Source organism: Anoplopoma fimbria, chromosome 21 (genome assembly GCF_027596085.1).
Source record: "Anoplopoma fimbria isolate UVic2021 breed Golden Eagle Sablefish chromosome 21, Afim_UVic_2022, whole genome shotgun sequence".
Lineage (NCBI taxonomy): Eukaryota > Metazoa > Chordata > Actinopteri > Perciformes > Anoplopomatidae > Anoplopoma > Anoplopoma fimbria.
Genome location: NC_072469.1, coordinates 14,193,482 through 14,217,150, shown reverse-complemented (window position 1 = coordinate 14,217,150; position 23,669 = coordinate 14,193,482). Strand labels below are relative to the sequence as shown.

Genomic DNA, 23,669 nt, shown 5'->3' with positions numbered 1-23,669 from the left:
TATTTTGTAGCAAATTCCTATACGTTTGGTGCATGCTGGCTCACTGTCACGGCTTACTAGGATACTTGATTGGATCAGCCATCACACTTGTGCTTTCCCTACAATGACAAATCAAAATGTCTACTGTGAAAAAAAATAAACCATGAAACTGGTAGTAATGGTCCTACTAAATTGTCACTTTGATAACTACCAATTAAGATAAAAACAAACAAACAACCAAAACAGTTTTATAAATACTGTTAATTAAATGTCAGCCTCCCAGATTATAAACACAGACACTAAATAAACTACATGTCTATATAAAACCACAGGTTTAGTCACGATCAGACATCATTTGAAGGCATCACCTTTTGGCTATGAAAAACCATGAAAGTATATATATATTTCACTAGTTGCACACCCTCATTGTAGTCTCTACCATTTCCTCGTCCTGACACCTCTTCCTCCTGTTTGTCCTCCTCCCATCTCTGCCCCTCTGGTTCCCATGAACACACTGCAGCTCTTTGTCTCTTTCTGACCCATTAACAGCGACGGGAGAGACCACGCTGTAAGTTGCCGCTCACACATTCCACACCGTCTCTGTATCTCTCTCCATCACACACACACACACACACACACACACACACACACACACACACACACACACACACACACACACACACACACACACACACACACACACACACACACACACACACACACACACACACACACACACACACACACACACACACACACAAATTGTTAATGACCAATTAAATTAATCCTAGACATGAAATGGCAGATTTAACTATCCCATCGACAGACGGACAGAAAAACAAGAGGACGTGAGGGACCGGGGTTTGGCGGTGCAGGGAACAGAGGGGCGAAACACACTTTGCTTAATCAAAAAATAATAATCATTGATGTGAGTGCTTCACTGCTTTACTTTAAGCCCTGCGGTGCCCCAAAGTGCCTGACCAATATTGTATTTATTTATAGGGATGGACCGGCCGGTTCATTAATCCTCTATACAAACAGTTTATGTACTCCACCTTTCGCTAACATTAATCAGATGATGACGGATTGTCAGATGAGTGATTTGAGCTGAAAATAGCAACGCACCTGCACCGAGAGGCAGAGACAGAGGCAGAGAGAGAGACAGAGAGAGAGAGAGAGAGAGAGAGAGAGAGAGAGAGAGAGATCAGCAGGTAGCTGTAAGCCTCACTAATCTGGAAGGCCTTCTAAACGCCAGCGTTGCCGGGTAACCTACATCCTCTCCAGATATCGCTGTGAGTGAATTGCTCCACCTGGAGAGTTCACAACTCATAGGAACAGAGAGAGAGAGAGAGACAGATGGTTAGACAGACAGTCGGACAAATGGACAGATGGGATGAAGACGGATAAGGAAGCTTCAATGCAACAAAATGCAGAGGCCAACAGAATGGAATCTCACACACACACACACACACACGCACACGCACACACACGCACGCACACACACACACACACATGGACACATGGGGGGATGGGGGGGAGAGAATGAGAATGGATGAGCGATAAGAGAATGTCAGGTGGGGAAAAGTCGATAAAGGAGAGAGTTGGAGGAATCACTTAGTCCCATCAGTCTATTTGTAAGCTGCGCACCGTAACCACTCGAATGCTGCGTGGCCCACTTCAGGACAAAAATAACTCTATTTTAGAGTTGGCTCACCCTGCCTGCTAAAAATAATCCTTATAGTATCAACAAGCATTTGTGTTCAAATTGTAGACGGATCTGGTCACGTCAGGCCAACTCCTGAGCAGAAGCAGCAGGCCGGAGTAAGACCTGGGTATCATATCAGCTAATATTAGCCACAGATACAGCTTCATGTTGTACAGAAACGCTGAAGATGGGTCGCCCAAGCAGAGTACCAGAGTAGAGAGCGTACCTTTAAGGCTGAGTCCTTGCTGCATGTCTTCCTACACCGTTCCTGTCTCTATCTCTATCAAAATAAAGAAGAAATGCCAAAGATATGTCTGTGGTAATTTAGGAAAAGTGTTCCGATTGTCCAGTAGACAGCACTAAAAAGTATATTTTCCAATTGCTAGATATCTCGCTCAGTACACATCTTATCTTAGTAACAATTTTAAAAAGAAAAACATCTGGGGACATTTAATGTCTGGACAAAATATCACAGCAATCCACCCAATAGTTGAGTTATTTCTGGACCAAAGTGGGCTTTGATGAGGAGTTGATCGGAGCTCAGATGGCAGAGCTACAACCCCAAGACAGCCTGAGATCTGAAGAGGGCCAAAATCTGATCCCCGGTTGGGTTACACCAATGAAGACCCAAATAAAACACGCTATCGCTTTCAGGAGATGGAAAGATAAACACTCCGGTGATAACTTGAGACAAGAGCTAATAACGCGGCCCCTCATCTGCTCAGCGACTCATTCTGGGGTTTCAACTGATCCAGGAACGGAGTCAAATGCCAGCAAAAGCTTAAGGGTGTCGATCAGCAGCCTAGCGAGCAGGTAGACATTCATCACCTACTAGATAACAGAACTACCATCTATTTGAGCGATAGAAAAGTGAGTAAACATCTTTATTTCCAAACCTAGATTACATAGGTCTGTTTTTCCACACTGATAGCTATTCTGCATTTGTCTCCGTCCTTGATTTTTGTGGCTCACCCACAACACTCAGGTGTTTGAACAGCATCCAGGCCCTCTTTTGTCCTTTTGTGTTTTCAATGCTTTTGACCATGGAGATAAAGCCACAAAGAGCCACGCCCAGCTGTCACAGCAAGCACAGGTGCATCCTGCCAGCTCCGAGAGAGGAGCAAGACAAGGACTGAGAGGGAGGGAGGGAGGGAGGGATGGCCTAACCTTCCTCGTTTTGGCTCGGAAAATAAGACGCGGGCCACCACTCCCGCTGCGACACAGAAACACATCACTTGTAGCAGCTGATAATCCTGGCGCTAAGCTGCTTATGATTGAAAACAAACAATTATTAGATGCCACCCAAATGGTGGTGTGTGTGTGTGTGTGTGTGTGTGTGTGTGTGTGTGTGTGTGTGTGTGTGTGTGTGTGTGTGTGTGTGTGTGTGTGTGTGTCTGTGTGTGTGTGTGTCTTTTACCAGAGACTAGATTCCAGAGGGATAAATGTGCCCCTGCACTAGGATTCCAAACTGTAGAGAAACTGATTTTCAGAAGCAGCTCAGTCGGAGCATTGCTTTGCTTCACTGTCAATAGTTGTTTTTGTTTGTGCATTGGAAAAAAAAAACATTTCTGAAAAATAAGTAGGAAAGGACATTATCATGCAGCCACATTTGTGGTTTTTCCCTAAATAAAGTGTATTTGCCAACAAACAAACAGCAAAATATATCACAACCTCCTCTAAAAACAGGATGAAATGATTTTTTCGCCACACAACAACAGCAACATCTATCATCCCGTAATGACATCCTGTCTTTTCTCTCTCCGGGGGGCCACCATGCCACCCACTGGAGCCACTACAAGCTACCAACACACACTGGGCACGGTCCTGCCCCCTGCCCCCAAACACAAACACAGGTGTAAATCATCTGGGCTGTCGGCTCTCCCATTCGCACCGTTATTCACTCCGGCAGTGGAATTCCAAACCACCATGCATCCTCAATGGTTTGCCTCCCCCCGTCCTGTCCTCAATCACACTCCTTCACCCTCCCACACTGAGCCCAGAGAAAGACAAGGCCTCTTACAAACGCGGTTACGAAAAGATGGGCAGGTTTAAATGATGTCTGTGCTTGTGAATAAGGGAGTAGTTGAGAATGTTTTTGTTGAATACCAAATGTCGGCCCGGGGAGATTACACAAAGTGCAAAAAAAGACCCAGTGTCCTCTGAGGGACTCCCGTTTGGTGAGAACGTTTCTTAGGATGGACAAAGAGGAGCAGATTCTCTGTCCAGAGGAGACACAAAACTGGGAACTGGTGTTAAAACTGATATTTGAATTATATGGGGACTAACTTTTGAAAGTCAAGGTTTCTCTCATGTGTTGCTTTCTTCTCTTTGAACAGATATAACAACTTTAGGTTGCTCGCCCTCTTTTTTTCAGAGCGCTACCCGTTTTTGTGCGGCCGCTCCGAGGGCTTCTAGCAAAAAGTCTAACATGGCTCCGTCTACATGTACTTTGTCCTGTATGTAAAAATGGTCCTGGCATCCAGTCAACACACACACACACAGCTTTCTGTCCTCCTTCATCCCCCCCAGCAGATGGAGCCTATCCCACTCTGAGCCTTATTCTTCACTTGTCCAGTCCCCTCTCTATGTGGACCTGTGACCTCCCCTGGAGAGTAATGAAGCAAAGTCCTGGAGGTGACCTGGATCTGACCCTGACCTTGACAGAAAGACAGATTGGCCGCGGCAACCAACAGCTGAGCCCCACACTACGCCTAATGGGACGCTCAAGTGTATTTGAATGAAACCTACACATCTGCAAAGTAAGCAGAATCCCATCCCATATACTCCCGTCGTAAATTGAAGAAAGCTGGAAAAGCCTGACATCCTCTCTCTCTTACAAAATAAGAGAAGAAATTCAGAAATTATTTGACGTAATCAGCAATTTTAAGGCCCTACAGTACCGTGTTTATACATGTTTTTTTATATAGTGAGGTAAAATGTTTAACAAGCTCTTATATAAACCAACTCGGTTAAGTAGAAAGTACATCAGACGCATAAGCAGTGGTCAACATCAAGCAAAGAGTCTTCATGTTCATAAAAGGTCCTATGCGACACACAATTACACAACACCTGTAAAACATAGACGGTGATGCAAATCCTTTTAGGCGTTTACATGAGCTTTAATTTGATGACTGTTGCCGTTAGCACGCGCCGTTAATCACTCGAGCTTTGCAGGCGGAGCTGTGCTGCGCATTATTGTCCTTAGAAGCATTACATCACCGGATGAAACTCTAAACTGGTGCAGCGGTCCACCGTGACACACGAGAGGGTCCGTGGAGGAAGTGAGACTTGGTGCGAGTGTGTCTGACAACATCACCATTAATTCATAATGACATTAGTGAACGTGAGTCTATGAGAGAGAGGTGGAGCATCGCTGACAAGCCGGAGCAGTGAGAGTGTCTGTTCGGCGCCATCAGAGAGATTGGTGTTGTTCGTGTGGGATCATGCTTCAGTCATGCAGATGAGTGGGATTCATACTCTGAAACTTCACTGTGAGGCCGAGGACCATTCTCCCCCGTCACATTCCATCACTCAACATGAAGCTGCTGCACTGGAGCCTTTCTAGAGTAGACTCTTTAAGGGTTGTTGTGTAGTAGGTTTCTGGTTTTGCCGGTCGGGGCCAATGCACAACCTAAACCGGTTTGATTTTATGCAAACCCGCTACACCTGCATTTGTCTTTATGACACATTCTGGCAAATTAAAAAGTGGCCTTCATAAGCAAACTGTGTCGATGCCAAATCCAACTTGTATTGCATTGGCAATAAGCATTTGTTAATACTAATAAGTATTTAAGTACTTTATTTCTGAAGTTGAGAGAAAGAAAAAGAATAACTGACCTTGCTGAGGTTGGCAACAGGAAGGGTATCAAATTTCAGAAGTGGTGGCAAGATGTGCAGGCCGCACGTTGTGTAAAGGTGTTGGAATTCAAAGATGCATTGCAAAACAGAGGTGCGCAATTCTGCAGCGACACAGTGACAGAACATAAACGCGAGCTGGTTTCATTCCAGCTCGGTGTGAGTATGCTTTTTAAACAATGTTGGGCTGCAAAACCTTGCATGCAGGCTGGGATTCAACATGGTGTTCTTAACCGTGTTGGGAAGATGCAGTGACTCAAACCAAGTAAGAGTAGTAGAGCTATGAGTGAGTAAGTCTGCTAGCCGCTAGGCTAACTTATGCAGTGTAAAATGCCATGGGCATTCAGTGGCCTGTCTTATGTGAAAACTTTATTCCAAAGTCCAAAGAAGTCAGCCAAAGAGACGAGGACATGTGAAGTGGTGGAGCTTCACCCTCTGCTTCTAGTTCTTCTTGTTTAGTGGGTGTTGGCCGTTAGCAAGCCAGCTCAGAGGTTTAATACTGCAACCAGGTGGACTGGAGTCGTTACACTCTCATTAATGGGCTCTCGGTCTTTGGTGAGTTTTGTTTATACATGGTCATTTCATTATGAGTATTGTTATTAATATTACTCTCTTAACTTGTGACTTTCTCATCGTATTCAGCACAGACAAACTGTTAACAGAAAACAACAGAAAACAAACATGTCTGTCATGAGGTCGGCAGTTAATGCCTCATTTCCCAACCAGATGGGAAAAGTCTGATAGAGCCAACGGGGAAAGGTCGCCAAAGCTGCTCCCGTGGGTGCAACAGTGCAACTGTCAGCCGGTCTTTTTTCGCTCCGCACAGCACCAGGCCGGCACCAAAGCCGCAGAAGCCCATTGGGCCGAGACAGAGACAGGATTTAACCGATCCATCCCTCACCGTCTAATGTCGGCAAGAGTGTGTTTAAGTTCTTATGATTCCTTTCGCTGCATCACATTGTCGAGATTGTATAACTTGCAAAAGGTTGGACACAAACGCACATGAGCAGATGGGATGGATCTACAGAATCAATCCTGACAACCCAGTGTCATAATATAAATATATACCGACGGACCAGCGTGACCTTGAGGACTGCAAATTGCGAGTCTGCGACACAGCATTTTCCACAGCAGAGCGCTGTTACTCATGTATACACAGGGAATGGAAGGGTTTCCGTAGCTCCGTCCCCTGGGACAGTGACAGCAGCCATGATGGAATGTCGGGCGATCAGCACCTCCCAAATTACCGACAGTGTGCGAGTGTGCATGGGGGTGCCAAGCCTTCCGTCTAACCAAATCGTCTACCCTCTGATAACGCTCAGACAATCACAGCGGCTGTTACAAAGTCATTAAACTCTGTGGTGAGACATGCATTGTACTCAGGAACTCATACAGTTTGAACTTGAGGCGATGCCCACTGCGACACGGCTAAATCTGCTGCTTCCAGCAAGTCCAGGCAGAATTGTCTTGGTTTTTGGAAAGGAAAGGGTGGGGGGAGGCGGGGGAAATCTGTCCGACGGTAAAACGTGACAAGTCCCAGGTTACCTCCCTCCAATAAAAAGGGATTGACGAGGCGACGAGTGGGGCTCCGTGGTGAGTCTGTTTTTAGAGTCACGGGGAGCTTTAGAGTTGGGTTTCAGGGTGTAAGCTAAGATGATGATGGGGTTGATGGTGCTGCTGTGAGTCCGTATGGGTGTGTGGTTATGAGTAGATAAGTGTTAAGCAGTAACTCTAGACGCTTGGGAGGGGCTTGACCTGAGCTTGTCAGAGCAAGAATAAGGGACTACGACGTGATCCGAAACATCTCATTCGGCTTCACAGCACTTTTGATTTCACTCCGAGACTCAAGATCAGACAAGAGGCGTCATGTTGCGTCACATCTACACTATTGTGTGTTTCTGCAGCTTTTGTGAGCTCGATGCAAACCATTTCCTAATCTTTTTTGGAAGCAGAATCACATAGCTCAGTTTACGGCATGTAAAAACAGGCCCCTGTGCAGCAAGTTATAATGGCCATAAAAATGTTTAGCTGCAATTTGCAGTACCTGCTTGAGACACTTTATTTTGAGTGTTTGAGCAACGTTTCCCAGAGTTCAAGAGAATGTCATCAAATGTCTCATTTTGTCTGATGAACTGTCCAAAAGATATTTAGATTACTGTGATTTAAAACAGAGGAACGCGGTAAATCCTCACATTGGAGAAGTTGGATAACAGTTAGAGATGCTGCTTTACAAATTACTTCTAAGATGCTTTGATTATCTAAATCGTTGCAGAATATTCCTGTTGACCGACTAATTAATCAATCTGCTTTCATGCACATTCCTGAGATAGAAGCTGCAGGAGGGTGGTTCTTGAGCATTTTGGGACATTGACTGAAGATATGAAACGCAGAGGACAACAACAGAAGAAGCAGCAAAAGATGAAGATGACCTTCAAGGTTTCTGATAGTGTCTGAACTCTTTTGGAGCCCAAATGATGGCCCTTTGGTCCTCGATCACCCATCTCTTTTCCCACCACACGGTATGACACGAGACAGCCGCCAATCACCTATCACGAAAGGAAACCCCCTCCGCCAACACATTTACCCACGTCGGACAGTGTGCGGAACTTTCTCAAATTGTCGATCCAACGAGCCTGCTGGACGGACCAGGTAAACAGTCGGAGAAAGTACTCAGGGTCTGAGCTCTCATATCAAGCTCTTTTTTTGTCTTTTCTTCGTGTGATTAAATGAAACCACAAATTATTTCGGAGAGAGACTGTTTGAAAGATAACCTCATCTTGCCCTTTTCTACGATGCGAGTGTGGCCATCCAGAACATCTTTAGCCATTTTAGACCTTCAGACCGACGACATTTCAAACCAAGTCCTAGTAGGTTATTTCAAGCACACCTTTAGTGTGAGTGGCATTTCATTATAATACAATATATCTACGAACAGAGCTGGGCTCTTGAAGGAGAGTTAGTCTACTCATAGTCACTTCCACTCTGAACCACCGAGAGCTTCTCTTAATCCTGCAGATGCAAACAAAACGTTGCTTACATGTTTCATCATAAGCCTTTCTTTCCTGTTTTCCTTCTTTTTTTTTTTTACACCAAATCACTTGCTGCCTGTAATCGTGCACTCCTGGGAACAAGAACAAAATCCCAACAACGGGCGAGCTGTTACATGCAATTAGCGGTTAAGAACTGTGAGACACTGGGAAGAAAGATAAACAAGAGGTGTTTGCAGACAGGTCGGCTGAGGATCGCATACAGTAAAGCAGCTCAACTGCTTTCAGCTGCTGGGAAAGTGTGTGTGTTGATTTCACCTGCGGCAGGGAATGGGGAGAAGAGAACAGGATGATCCAGCATGGAAAATAATTATCTACCTTGTATCAGAGGGCCTCCTCCTTTATCTCTCTGTTAGTTTTCACCAATTAACACATTCCTCCACCCTCCACTATGCGGGACTCGGACACGTCAGCCTGATAACTGAAAACGGGAGTGTGTGTGTAACCCCGTTTCCTGGTGCCCCCTGATCATTTTGCATGGGCTTTGGTTGCTAGGAAGAGCAGAGTAGGCATGAAGTAGGGAGGAGGCATTAAAAGAACAATGCCTCGATTGAGTGTCTCAGCGGGCGCCCCGAACTCTAAATGTGACTCACCTCATTTAAATATCACGGGTCTAACAATGCACTGAAAAGGGCCATCGAGAGAGTTTACACCACGGCTGACGAATGTGTCACTAATGTGAATGAATTACAGTTTGGGCCGTTCCATAGCTTTGTGTTCCCTCCCATGTCACTTTCATCGGTTGCCTGAGCGAAAAGGCGTTCGGTCCAGCCAAAAATGATGCAGATTGTGTACAACGGCTTCTCTAAGTGGCACACGGAGAGGGAGATTAATCCGACAAACACCTCTCCGTTAATCCACCTCTATCCACCTTCATCATCCCTCATTTTGAAACGCTTCCCATCTCCGCTCTACTCCACATTCCACGCAAAATGACGCCCGACGCTTCCTCCACCTCCTCCACCTCCTCTTCCTCCTCCTCCACTCGAGCGGAGAGAGGTATCACTTTCCGCTGCGGCCTGCAGTCTCTATCTCGCTGCTGCTTTGTCAGTGAAATCTGAGACGCAGGGAGGCAGTTTGTTAAGCCTGGAATAAAACAGAAAACTCTCCAGAAGAATTAAAAATAAGGGTTTTGAATGTTTATACGACGTGGGGCGAAGTTTTAACATAAAAGAACGGCGAATAACTGTGGGTTGAATATCATCGGTTTCCAGCTTTTTAAAGCTTTATGAGGTTAAGTTGCAAGGCTAGGGGGTTAAGTTCTGTGGACGTAAACAACACAAGAGAAACTTGGTTGGACGTTTGCTGCTGTGTCACTGTTTTTCGGGACCCGATCCAAAACAAAAGCCTTATATTACTTAAAACCACTTTTGTGCCCGACTGGGAAATCTAGTGACTCCGCACAACTCAGGAGGGAACCGCCTGGTTCGTGAACTTTGCGGACGCTAAATAAACAACACTTTCTGACTGGAGCTGAAGAGAGAGAAGAGAAGGCGGCTGTGGCGTAGTGGAGAGCAAGGTAGTTCTCCAATCAGAGGGTCGGTGGTTCGATACCCGGCTTCAGCAGTCGATGTGTCCTTGGGCAAGACACTTAACCCCAAGTTGCTCCCGAAGGCTTGCCATCGGTGTGGACTGGATGTTGCATGAATGTTAGTTAGAGTCTGATGGTGGCACCTTGCATGGTAGCCTGTCATCAGTGTGTGAATGGGTGAATGATATGTAATATACTACTGACTGTAAGTCGCTTTGGATAAAAGCGTCTGCTAAATGACTAATGTAATGTAAGAGAAGACACTGATCGAGACTAAATGAACACATTGGGTATGAAAATATACATTTAAGCCACTTCACAGAAACTTCTTCCCCTAATCTCCCAAGTGCAAATGGGAGTAGCCATCTCTGTAACACACACACTTTTTTTAGATAACATATCTTTTGGATAACCTCATAATTTGGCTGAGAGAGCCAAGATAACTCTTAGTGAGTCAGTGGAGGAGTACCTGGCTGCTGTCCTCAGTGAGAATGAGATAATGCCAGAGCTGAGAAATGAACTTCCTCGTCCCAAAAGGAGATAGGAATGAGAATATGCATTTTAATTTGGAACAGAAAATGCCCAAAAGTGGGGGAAACAATGCAGCACAGTGCCTATAGTTACAATATTACAATAAACACAGTGAATAAGGATGCCACTGATGTGACTGACAAGGACAGAGCAAACTGACCTTTAACACAGGCTCTGTGCAAATACACCCAGGTGTGCACTATACACACACACATGTAGATTAAACACACACACGGAAGAAGAAGCTAGCATTTCTGTCACGGTTGCTTAGACACAGTTGTTTGGTCAGGATTTTTAGGTTCGCCCTTTTTCCCCATTTCAAACCTGTTGAAGCCTAGAGATGGCAAAACTTAGAAACTCGTTTTTTTGTGGTATCAGAAGTGTTATCCAGTCTTCTATAATTATGTCCAGCCCAGTCCTATCAATACCTTTTTCATTTGAACCCCTTGAACCCAACGGGAGCTTTTGTATGAGGGATCATTAAGAATCAAAACTGCCCTACAAGGTGACGATGCTACCCATTGTGACAAAAATGCTTTCATGTTACCTTTACAGTGATGCAAATGTTACAGCTAGAGAGAATGCAAATAAAGTTAAAGCCATGAAAGTCTCCCGAGTAATACGTTTCTTATCAGTGCTTCCAAATAAACCCCTTTGGACTGCTGTGTGAAACTTCTGCCTCGGCCTTAGGGAATAGAACATGGAATAACAAAAAGGAACCAATTCTGTAGTATCAAGTTGTTTTACTTTCTTTGTTTTTATGACTGCCTAAGACTTCACGCTAGCTGATAAAAGCCAACCCTAACAGCACCGTCACTGATCCATTTACTGAAGGATCTGATCAGTTCTGTGACACAAGCAGGTGGGTCCAAATGAAGCACTGTTTGCTAGGAAGATGAACTGCAATCTGACATGCTCCTTTTCAAATTCAAAACGGCCTTGAAAAAAACCCATACGGTATAACAACATACGGCCTATGAGTCAGTGGTTCTCCCATATCATCCACTGTGGCTCAAGACTTGGTATGTTTTTATTCATAGCACCACAGAAGCCAATCTCACTGTTCATTAGTTTCCTCCCTCTGACTGAAGTTGTGCCGCTCAGCAAAATCAGCAGCTGCAGTGTTTGTTTGGAATAGAACGTGCACTGTGTTGGGTCGCCATCCCTAAGTCGGCGTACAGAAGAAAATGATTTCAAACCCAAGATGAAGATCTTGTGGCTTTACCTTTGCAAAATTCAGTATCTTATAACTGTGTGGGAGCTTTCAAGCATGTGGAAGAACACCAGTGGGGTTCACTTGATCTGAAGGATGTGTGAAGCTTTCTTTTAAAGATTTAGGTAGTATATATTGGTGTTCCCCTTTTGAAAACTCCCTTATAGAACACAACAGGACGTTGATGTTTCAAGTTACACTTGTTTTCAGGTAAAGGTAGCATAGGCACCTAGCCTTAGATATACCTTGGGTATCTCAAATAATAACTCAAGACTTATTTCTTAATAAATCAGATAAAGAGAGGCGTTTCTTTCAACTTTTTCTGAATTCTCAAAAAACAGTGCAGGATCCAGGTAATTTGAAACCCATGTTTAATGCTTAACGTGCACACTGGTTCCTTCTCTTGTGGGTCATAGTGGACAAATACACATTCAGAGTCAAATTTCTTCCCAAATGAAATTATAACTTGAAATTGCTGGTGGAGGCATTTAAGAATGCAGGATTTGAAGACACTGTATCAGCTAAATGTTGTTATCTTTCACAGGGAAGAATCCTGTCCTTGAGTCTGTAACCCTTGCTGACCCTGTGACTAGTGTGTATATATTACACTAGCTCACAGTATGATCCTGTGTCTCAGACTTGATGACCTTTCCTCTATAGATTTCTGTTGGACCAGTAGCTGATGGTTTGTCTAAGCAATGTTTACATGGAGCCCAACATCACACTAGCTTAAACAGAATCAAAATGACAGTGTATGGGAACATCGTAGGAGGAGTATGATGGGAGGAACGTGGAACTGGCCCTTCATTGTGGGTCTGTACTGCAGGTCTGAACCATGGTGGGCATTTTATTCTCAGTGGAGATGTTACAATATCATTTCTCCTTCCTGATACCTGAACTTCAGGTTTAAATTATGCATTATAAGCTGCTTAGAGCTAGTGTTAGGAATCCAAACAGGCCACAGTTCCCTCTTAAATATCTATTGTATATATATATATAGTTTCTCACCAAAAACAAAATTTTACCAGGTTAAATTTGAACATATCATGATAAGGCTATGATTTACCTTCACCCACTACTCATTTCTACTAAATAGAACTTGAACACAATTACACCTAGTGTAACTCAGTGCAAACTTCATTGACATTAGCTGTTAGCTCTGTTATTTAGCGAAGCAGGACTGTGCTGCCCAGTGGCTGCTAACAGCTAACGTTAAGTAGCTCTCGTCCCGCTGATTCCATTACGGATTTGTTGTTCACAATGTAGCCTTAACAGAGAAAACAATTGTTTACAAGGGTGCGTTTAACCACAGGTGTGTAGTGTTAGTTTGCACATGTGCTGTACTGATCGTCCAGGCTGGCAGATCAGGTAACTGGCAACGAGTGTTGCTGTTGTTCCTGTGTAGCATAAATTAGCTGATAAATGATAACGTTTTCTCGGATCTGTGCATAGACTCGCATACTCGTAGATACCCAATCCAGCATTTTAAGCTGTATCTGAGGCATTTCCTATATTGGTAGCGGAACAAATCATATTATAAGGTAATGGTCAGAGAGTGTTTTCCTGGCAGATCTCCCCCCCACAAGATTTAGGATCTTTAACACCAGTTCCACCCTGTAAAGAAGCAGTCTGTTCCACAGTGGCCCGCCGGCACACAATACCCCTCTGTTCACCAGATGCCAAATGGTCCAGTCATCACCCTCCATGCCACTAACCCCCCCACCACCCCTCCTTTGCCATCTCTCCCTGGTCTTTTCTCTCTGTATCTGTCCTTCCCTGACCATGACAGAAGCTGCTGATGGTCAGTCAGATTAGCGTCCAGCCGCTGAAGGGACGACTTCAAAACGGACAGAGAAAGAGCTGCTTTGTCTCGACCCGGTGCCGACGACCCCGGAAGTAAGAGAGGAAACTGCGTGGACAGAAAAAGCATTACAAGGGCCATAGTGATGACCGACTGTGAGAGCCTTCTTCTGTTACAATCCACTACAGCTCAAGAAACACTTTAGAAATTAAAACAAGCCATTGTGTCACATCTGCTGTAGGTTTTTGAGTTATCAAGTAACATGTCGACCCATGCAAGCTACAGTCTCTTAACATGTTGCACTTGGCCCCATAAACAACATCTCTGACCCAGTGAACCTACAAACCTCAACTCCACCCTGCGGCGTCCATCTATTCAAACTCCATTCAAATCTTAACTGACTCAACAAACTGCATGATGACGCCGTCACCATCACTGCGCGCAGAGTAAGCTACTCCTACACACACCATGTGCCCTGTGTTATCAAGGCCCCACAATCCAAAGCAAACTATAAATATCACACTTTCATTTCACCAGAGCCAAAAACCTCTGCTCAATGGCCTTTTTCCATAAGGTTACTCAGCAATTAGTGGTGAGCTGAGGGATAAGTTAGCTTATGGCCCGTCCTTTGATATAAGGAAAACATATGATAGGCAGCAGAGAATGATACGCCTCTTAAATAAAGGGCAAATAACATCTGTAACAATGTTAGGCTAAAATTATCTAGGCCTATGCCATCTGAAGGCCGCTTTTGGACAGCCAGTGTGGAAAAAACTGATTAAACTGGCAACATCGCAAATTACAAGGTAGTGTGGGAGGAAATGTGTGTTACAGAAAATGAATTACAAAGAACTATACAATAACATCAACCAGTAGGAGTTCAGGTACGATGGCTGAGAGCCAATCACACCACAGCGTGAGATAAATATATAAAAATCAAATAGATGAGGAAAATCTCTTCAACACCAAATCAACAACACAAATGTCACATTTGAACCCTGCATATAAATAAAACATTAAAACAACAATACAGGAAATATGTACACGTCACAGAAAAATGATATCTTAACAGACATTAGATGAAGGGCTCTTTATTTCTAACAACTGTAGATTTTGTAATAGCTCAGTCCACGTAACTTTTAGGGACACACCTAATGTAATTTGTTTACGTACAAAGATTATATTGAGCTTTTTGAATGAAGCTTAGAATGTCTGTTGTCATATAATATGAAGTCATCGTCTTAAAAAAGCAGGGGAAAAAGGACTTTTCGCAATTGTTACATAAATGCAAATTTATGGTGCTGTTAGATTGCTACTATTCCGGCCTTGTTAATACAGGTGTGTCCTTTGAGTGTGGCAAGTGGGAGAGCAAACAGATTTTTTGACTGCAGTGAAATGTGATTTCTGAAAAGCTAAAAGCCAACAATAATGGATTGAAGCAGAATATTTTGTTAGATTAAAAAATATTAAACTCTTTCTGCTGCTATAGCAGAAATGATAAGACTTATTCTGTCCACAACATCTGACTAAACCCAATTACTCTTGCACCTTGTACTGTGTGACTAATAGGCCTAGATTACTTAGATACTAGACTCGTCTGTTAGTGGACATGTAAGTAATGTCTAATCTAGGGGAGGATAATGTGCAATTTTTAAGAAAGTATCTTGAGCCGAGTACAGCAAACAGAGTCCCATTGGTTTAGATGGTTCACAATCCTATCCCCTTGTCTGCCATCATGCAGATTGAATAGTTTTAATCACATGGGCCAAGCCATCAAAGAGTGAAGATTGCATAGTTAATGGTTCTAATAGGCTCTTGTGAAGGGGTATTCACACTCAAATTGCTGTAATTGCACTCAATGAGCAACGAGGGAATAGGCAGAGAGTGGGCCAAGTGTAATGAAGAAGAATGAATGCCTGTCCGGTACATGCACACACAAACATGCATGCACACAGGAGCTTGACAACATGCTTTCAAGTTCCGAGACAAAAGCAGGCATTCACAAACACACACAGACCTCCTTTTGGCGATCAAACATTTATGCGTTGTGGGGTGTAGTCGAGAGGCCAAGAAGTGGGGGCAGAGCTGTTGTTAACAGGCAAATGAAAATCCAGCCCCGCGGGGCCTGTAGCCAGAAGGAGGTGGCAGGAGACACGGCAACAAGTGTGCAGAGCTACAGCTGACACTACTTGAGACGGCCCACACACAAAGCGGGGATTTAGCCCCGCGAAAAAAAACAGCGTTGTTGTCTGGAGTCCCTGCCAACTCAGAAAAAAACAAAAACAGGCAGCTAAAGAAAACCCCCTTGGGCTAATAAGCAGTATTCCGAAGAACTCAAGGCCTCTGCGAGCCCCCACCCACCGTCACAAAGAACCCAGCATACCTTATTACTCAATCCCCCCAGTTTCTTCCCCCCATCTCATTGAATCAATGCTTTTACTGCAGGTCAAGGGTGGAATCGATATCTCAAGAGAGACCAGGAAGTGATACATGGGTGGCATTAGATTTACACGGAAAATGTTATCAGAGACGTAAGCAACGCTGTACCAACTGTGCTTTCTGTCATTATCGCAATTGATATCAATCATGACTGCAGCTAGGAAGCCAAGAGGATTCATGTGGTAAAGCCAGGATCCCTTTCAGGAAGGCAATCCAAGAGTGCAAGGCAGCAGAGGAAAGGAGCAGGCTGCTCGTATGGTTCAAACATGCCAAACGACATCCAAGAATTAAGCTCTTCTGAATGTTTCATTTCATGTGGGCTCCCCCTCAACAACCTGCGACCGTTAGACGCGTACAACATTACTGCGTTTTAATTACCGTTGGACGAAGAGCAGTTTGTACGCAACGGTCAAGTTACTGTCACTGTTATCTTTAGAGAGCAAGTCAGGAAGGGAAACATCAGTCACAGGACCGGCGAATGGTAACCGAGCACTCTAAATATCACAACACAAGCTACATGAATACTGCAACCTCATGGTCCATTAGTACAGCAGCGGATAGCCATCGCTGACAGGTGACATAGATCCTCTCACGCTGATGGTGCAAACTTGGAGCTGTACTATACTGCCTACAAATGCTCTGCTGTTGCTAAGATTTACCGGACAGAGCCACAAATAAGTGCACGCTTTGGCTTATTTTGGTTGCGTTCCCTCCAAGTTTGTTGAATTATTCACAGGGCAGCCATAAGGGGAACAAGGGTAGTAATGCTAGGCAGGGGCCCTGCATGGAAACCCCTCATAAATAAAACAACATTTGACAAATAAGCTTGACGTCAGTCGAGTGAACCCACTGCCTCGCTATGTAAGGCTATACCCTTCACTGACTACTGACAAATTAGTTACAAGCTGTCTCAGACTTCAAGTGTGTCTCCACTCGATTGCGTGACAATTCCTTTTTAAACAATGATTTAGCTTTAAACAGCAGATTTACAAAACCTCCAATGTGCCGGATTATGATCAAGGCATTTTGTGGGTACAGTATTCCCACAGAAATAGCTCTTGGAGCTTTGCACTTCTTAATAGTCTCTGCTCTAAAACAGGAATGAAACCGTGTCCCAGAACAAAACACTGCACTTTCCGACCACTCGTGTCCGCCCCTATATACAGTAACACATTATGGCTTGACCTTCTCCCCGAGGGGTTCAGAGCCCGACTTGCTTTCCCACACCTTTTACTTTTATTAATGCTACCAACCACGAGGCCTCTCTGCTTTCTCCATCAAACGCCGTGGTGCAGTGAGTCAGGAGGTCCAGCATGCCTGAACACAGCTTTGGAGATGAGATACGACGGGACAGACGCAGGTGTCTGATGGCTGCCATTTGCTGGGTGGGCTAATTCCAGCGCAGCACCGCAGAGGTTTACGGGGTGCAGAGAGAAACCCCACACCTCTCTGGGGCGGGGCAAAACAACAACGGCGTCACCACCACCGCCGATGCTCATCATCTGTGACCCTGCCAAGTACATCGCTTTAATCTCTCCGTCCGGGATCAGCGGAGCAGCAGTCCATTGCGGACCGACTCGCAACCCGAGATTAGTGATGTACCATCGAGTGACACGGCGATTATGCATGGATAGCGGGATGGGTGGATAAATAGACGGATGAATGGAATGATGAAGGAACGAAAGGGAGAATGGGTGGAAAAGAGAGGTGTCCGGTCCTCTGTATGCTGCTCAATTCAACAGAACCATAATGATGAGTCGCCAGTCAGGGGTGATCCAAAACCTCAAAGATCAATTCTACAATATGGACTGAGACGCTCTGCACAAGCGCATTAAGTAAGATTCTCAGACAAATATGCAGTTAAAAATATTAAAACTAGATTAAGCTACTGCAACAACGTACTCGTATACATGATTCATATGATGCCAAGTTTTGCAATGACTGGTATTAAAGAAGGTTCACATGAATGTGTCAGGAGGCAGCACTCAAGAGACCTGAACTGAGAAACCACTCAATGCTTGATGAAGAGGCCCAAACCATCTGACAACCTCCAATTTCAACTCTCTGGCTGCTCTGGTCTTTTGCTTTAGGGTACCAGAATGACTGCATTCATGCAGGAACAGATATTGTTGTATTTCAGGCTGTCACAATGAGAAGAGCCACGGCTTACCACTTGTCCTTAAGACCCCAATTTAGGATCTATTTAGCCCCTGGTTGACATTTAAGATGAAAAAGGAAAAGTGAGTGAAAGAAACAATGACGTTTTAAATGACATTTCTCTTCAGACGAGGCAATTTCCTGTGTTTCTGTGTGAGCTGATAGTGATCCAACCAAATGCTTGGATTAAGAGTCTTAAACCACTATATCCTACCCACCCTTAAGCCCCAAGAAAATAGCCTCGCTGCTGACAAGCAGCTATGGAAGCCAACTCTTTGTCGCTGGCTGTGAACAGCGTGATTGGGCTGCTGACAGGTTTCTCATCAACACAAGCTGCGCCGCTGCGATGACAGGAAGTGTTTGTCTCAATCAGCAGGTCGCTCAGAGGAATTCCGGGAGTTGAGCCTCGCAAGCATAGCATTCTTAGTTCCCACACCTCCCTCCCTCCCCCCCCTACTCGGTGACCCCTCCACGACGGGGAACAAAACCCTGGGAATGTGAGCTATGCAGGGCTGCAGCGAGGAGACACCTGTTCAGACAACCAACGCGGGGCAAAGACTCCTACGCTGGGCCTCGTCTATAGCCGCTGCATCCGACCCCGCCCTGACCTCGGCTGCCTACTGCATGCTTTACACATACACGCACTCCAGCAGTGTGGGACACAACAACATATATCAAGAAACATCTGTTTTCATGTCACATGCACTCGCGCAGGCCAGGCAAGCTGAGAGAATTTCTAGTTAGCTAACCTTTGCAGCTCTTTTGAACACTTTTCCCTTGTATGATGCCTTCAAGGACTCTTAATTAAATGAATTTACCATGTGAAGCAAGGGGCATAATGAAGCTGTCACCCACTTGTCAAAATGCTAAGCTGTTGCCCTCATAAACAATATAAGCCAGAGAAATATACTGGACTGAAATACTAATAGTCCAAGTCTCCTTGGAGAGTTCCCTTTGCTCAGCTAGAATACAGACTAAAGGGCTGCCACCTTTTTCTAAAAAGAAGAAGTAGGTTACTCCCAGTGAGAGCATGAAGGGCAGGCCAAAACTGCAGATAAGCAATTGAGGCTTTTGGAGTTTACACAGAGAAATGTCAGCTCCCTAGAGAGTCCCCTCAGTGGCATTCAAATACAAGGGAAGGAGGGTCATTGTCACTGTCTTACTCGTTGTTTTTTTTCCTCACAGCAAAAGCACCATAAGGGTGAAAGGGAGACCAACAGCAGACAATGTAAATGAACGATGGAACATGACGCAGACATTGTACCTGGCAAGCAATAAGCGAGGTGTCAAATAAATGAAGCTATATACACACACACTATTAGACGCAGATCTAAATGGAATGTTTTGGAAGCAATAGACTAAGCGACAGCTCTCTGGGTTGATTTCAGCTGTGAAGAAGCTCCTCTAACCTTAGTTCCACAAGCTGTTTAACATCTGAATGAACTCTTGGTTTTGTTTTTTTCCAGCGTCTAAACATCGAGCGCTGCACTTTTGCTGAATGATGACCACGTGTGCATTGAAGAAGAATGCAGACTCTGTCTAGGGGAACAAATGACTCCATGCAAATGAATGGCATTTCCATTAATTGCTACTGACATCTTGGGCCTCTCTGACTTTTTAACCACATGGGAGACACAGAAGAAGACATCGAGGCTGTTATTAGGCCCTTACATGTCAAAGTGAAGATACACAGGGGTCTGATATCATCTGACAAGGGCTTACTCATATCATGATGTACCCTCAAAGCAATACAGAGCGGCGTGAGACAAAAACACATGGCGTGCCCTATCATTATCATACACAAATCTAAGTATGCAAAACATACGGCTGGGTCGGGATAGAATGGAGGCTGGCCAAGTGCTGAGTGTCTCGGTGGGCTGCCAGCTCAGAGGCTTGGCGCTGTCAGCCAGTGGCGAGCTCCGTGTCACCACACATGTATACACACACACACACACACACACACACACACACACACGCACACGCACGCACGCACACGCCCATGCTCCATGGCACACTGTACTTCCTGGTGGAGGAGGAACTCCGTGCGTTTACAGTGTGGGTGCGTTTTTGTGTTAGTTGAGAGTTGTATGACGCCAGGAATTTTTAGTTTTTTTTTAGTTTTTCCTGTGTATTGTGTTTTCTACTACTACTACTTTTTTTGTTGTTGTTGTATATGCTAAGTTGTGCTGTAATAAGAGGTGCTACATAAGCTTCTGCACTTGTTACAACTACTATAACAGCTTATCATGTTAACCCCGTAACATTACGTTAGCACGTACGCTAAAGCTACGTTCACGGTCCACTTTCTACAACATGTCAGATGAAGTCCCATTGAAACGAAGAAGTGCTCATTTGTGTGTGTGTGAATATGAATTCGCAGAGAAAGCTACTGGTTTGGTTCTCCTGTAGGGTAATACACATGTTAAGCATGAAGCCATTCGACTGTTTTATCACGACAAAAAAAACCCCAATGACTTTTAGTTTTCTTTCGCTTGACACATTTGAAGTTTTTGGCTGGGTGCAATATGTTGGTACTCACGTTACTCACTCTGTATCGGAGGTCGGTGTTGAATGGTTTCTTGCAGGTCACAATGTACTCCAATGGTTCCTTCCGTCAAACAAAACTTTTCCTGTTTAAAATATTCTCCACTTTAGAAACCTTCGATTTCCTTCTTTAGATCTCCTTAACTCATCCCCGCTCTCTGTGGCTCTCCACTGAATACAACCTTTCAACAATGTTACGCCTCGGCCGTGCCTCTCTCCAAGACGGATAAAGTGGTCTGTCAAGGCGCTGATTTGGAAACGGTTTGTTGATCCCGACACGACATTAATGGTTGGAAATGAGACACACACAAACTGGTCTGAGGTCTGCGCCGTACGGGGCTTTCACCATAGGCTTTAAGCACAGAGGCCGCACAAGCCGCGAGATCTGTGCTCTCACTGGTCAGTATTCTGCGAAGGCGTGCTCAATAGTTCAGCTCTGTCTTTTGATTGGCTTAAGGTAATGTCAATCAGCAGCTAATGCCTCCCTCGTAAATCCACTGCTTCACCAACAGGAGAAAGCAAAACAATCCCAATTGGACAGCATCATTATTTCAGAAAAAGTGTTATAGTGTTATAATTATTAATAATAATAATAATCTGCAATTTACAAACAAAAGGGTGAACGTTGTGAGTTGCTATTTTATTGTGAAAGACCTCTAATTAAATCTTTACAAATAATGCCAGTCGAATGCAACATCAATCTGTGTCAAATTACCTTGATTAATATTACATAAATTATAATTGCACTCGCACATATGTTGGAGTATCTATCAAGCTGTATCCTTAAATATAGAGAGACTATTTTCCTCGCATAGTATATAATATAATGTTTTGTTTTGATGTTTTGCCAGTTTATAAATCCTGGTCCTGAGAAAAACAATATTTAACCAGCTGTATTTTTTTTATAATCCCCCCCAAAAAAACAGAACTTGAACTTGACAATCTTTTATTTTTATTTGTATTAATTGTATCTTATTTAGGAGTGGTCAGCTATTGCAACTGGTTATCACGTGGGTTTTGTTGCCTTAATATTAGAGCTATAGAGAAATGTTGTTTGACACCTCCCCCTACAGGTTATATTTAGACATAACGCAACAAGTAGTCAAAGACCAGAAAAGGCACTTTAAAGATGTAATTTGATTATTTTTCAACAACAAAAAAGAAACAAATAAAATGTGTCTTAAAATGGCTGAGGTCAGATCAGTGTATCTTCAGTCACAGTCAAGGGGGTGTGATCCCACTGAGCACTGAACAGGGACACTGACAGGCTCTTGAGAGACTACTCTGATATCTTTGACTTTTACCTCCGGCAATTCTTTACACCACATTTTTTTACGTATTTATATGTCAAGCTAAATAGCCTACAGGAGGGGCACTAAAGTATTTCACTGCTATATATGTTGAGTATATGACAATTAAAAAACTTAAAATTGATCCTGAAACTGATCCTGAGAAATCTCACATTCATAAACACTGTGTTTATTAGAGGTAAGTAAAGAAGTGAAACTTTAAGACAGAAAGCATTTTACACTATTGTTAGATTGAGCATAAAGAGTCATATAAAAAAGAATCTGTGTCTCTGTGTGTGTCAGTCTTTGTGTGATGTGTGTGTGTGTGTGTGTGAACATGTACCAGAAATGTGCCAACAATAGAAGCAGCCCCTTTTGTGTCCCTACATTAAAGTGTGTTGTGTGCCAAAATGCTGAACCACAGCTTCTTTTGTCCTCAGCCTGGGATATGATGTGGGGTATATTGTCTGCAAACAATGGAGCCCAGCAGCCCTCTTCTGACAGATACTCACTCTGGACTATCAATGGAACCTGGTCAAAGCCACAAATTGTGAAGAGACTGCTCTGCATGCACATGCACTGTTTCATTTCAATGGCCTACGCGTAGACTTGCAAATTACCATTATACTCCTAGGATGCTTCCCGAGGGACACATTTTTGACACTCTGTAATGATTATGTAATGATAATGTTTTTTATGACATATCATTTCGGTATATTATTATATTTGTATATTATACCTAACTTATTTATTTCAGCCAAGACAGTGAATACTACAATCAAAATATTAAAAAATAAAACATTTTACTCATTTACAATTAAAGCGACGTTGGAAATCATGCCCTTTAAAAAAACATGAAATTATTTTTGAGGGATACAGTGCAGCTAGAACTACCGCTATGAGTACATGAAGATATTTACTGTTTGATGCTTGCGATGTCACAATACAACCACTAGATGTCAGGAGAGAACAAGTCAGTGCCTTCTGCAGACCTTTAATGGCATTTAAAATGTTATACTTACAGCCCTATATTGAAAAAATGACTGCGTGGGTCATTTTTTCGAACAACTACAAATGCAATTGCGGAAAGAAAAGTTACAGTCGGCAGAAAAAATAGGCAAGAATAAAAGCTTTTACAAGTTTTTGAGACATCTCCACTCCAGCCAGTGTGTTTGTGCCCCGGATGTTGCCATCGGAAGGGGGAGGTGGAGAATTGCAGTCAGGTTGCCATGTCTGTAAAATACCCACATTTGTCCACCTATTTGATGGATATTTCTTAAACACTCGATTTCTTTGAATTATTACGGGAAAGGTCATAACCCAGAAATCTGACACTGACACTAGAGGAGCTTAACATTCCATTCTTACATTGTTGTTGTTGTTGTTGTTGTGTATTTAGCAGCAGTGCTTATATTGTATTAAAAATAATAGTTATAGCTGACTGAAATATAGATACGTACCAATATCTAAACCAACACCTCATATTGGATACATGACACGACATGATTACATGATACTTTTCTCATGCACAATTGACTTACAGAGGCTTTTCCATACTGGTGAGTGTCACATATGTGG

At 43.7% G+C, this 23,669-nt stretch overlaps 1 protein-coding gene across 2 annotated transcripts in view; it reads right to left on the bottom strand.

The window, feature by feature from the left end:
- mpp7a (MAGUK p55 scaffold protein 7a) overlaps positions 1-21,112 on the bottom strand; it is a 127,923-nt gene extending 106,811 nt beyond the window's left edge. Inside the window, exon 1 of one of the 2 annotated variants that reach the window (XM_054622687.1) lies at positions 20,798-21,112. The gene's annotated coding sequence lies outside the window, so the exon portion shown is untranslated. The remainder of the gene's footprint in view (positions 1-20,797) is intronic. The other variant, XM_054622688.1, reaches the window with a different exon arrangement.
- Between the last annotated feature and the right edge of the window lie 2,557 nt (positions 21,113-23,669).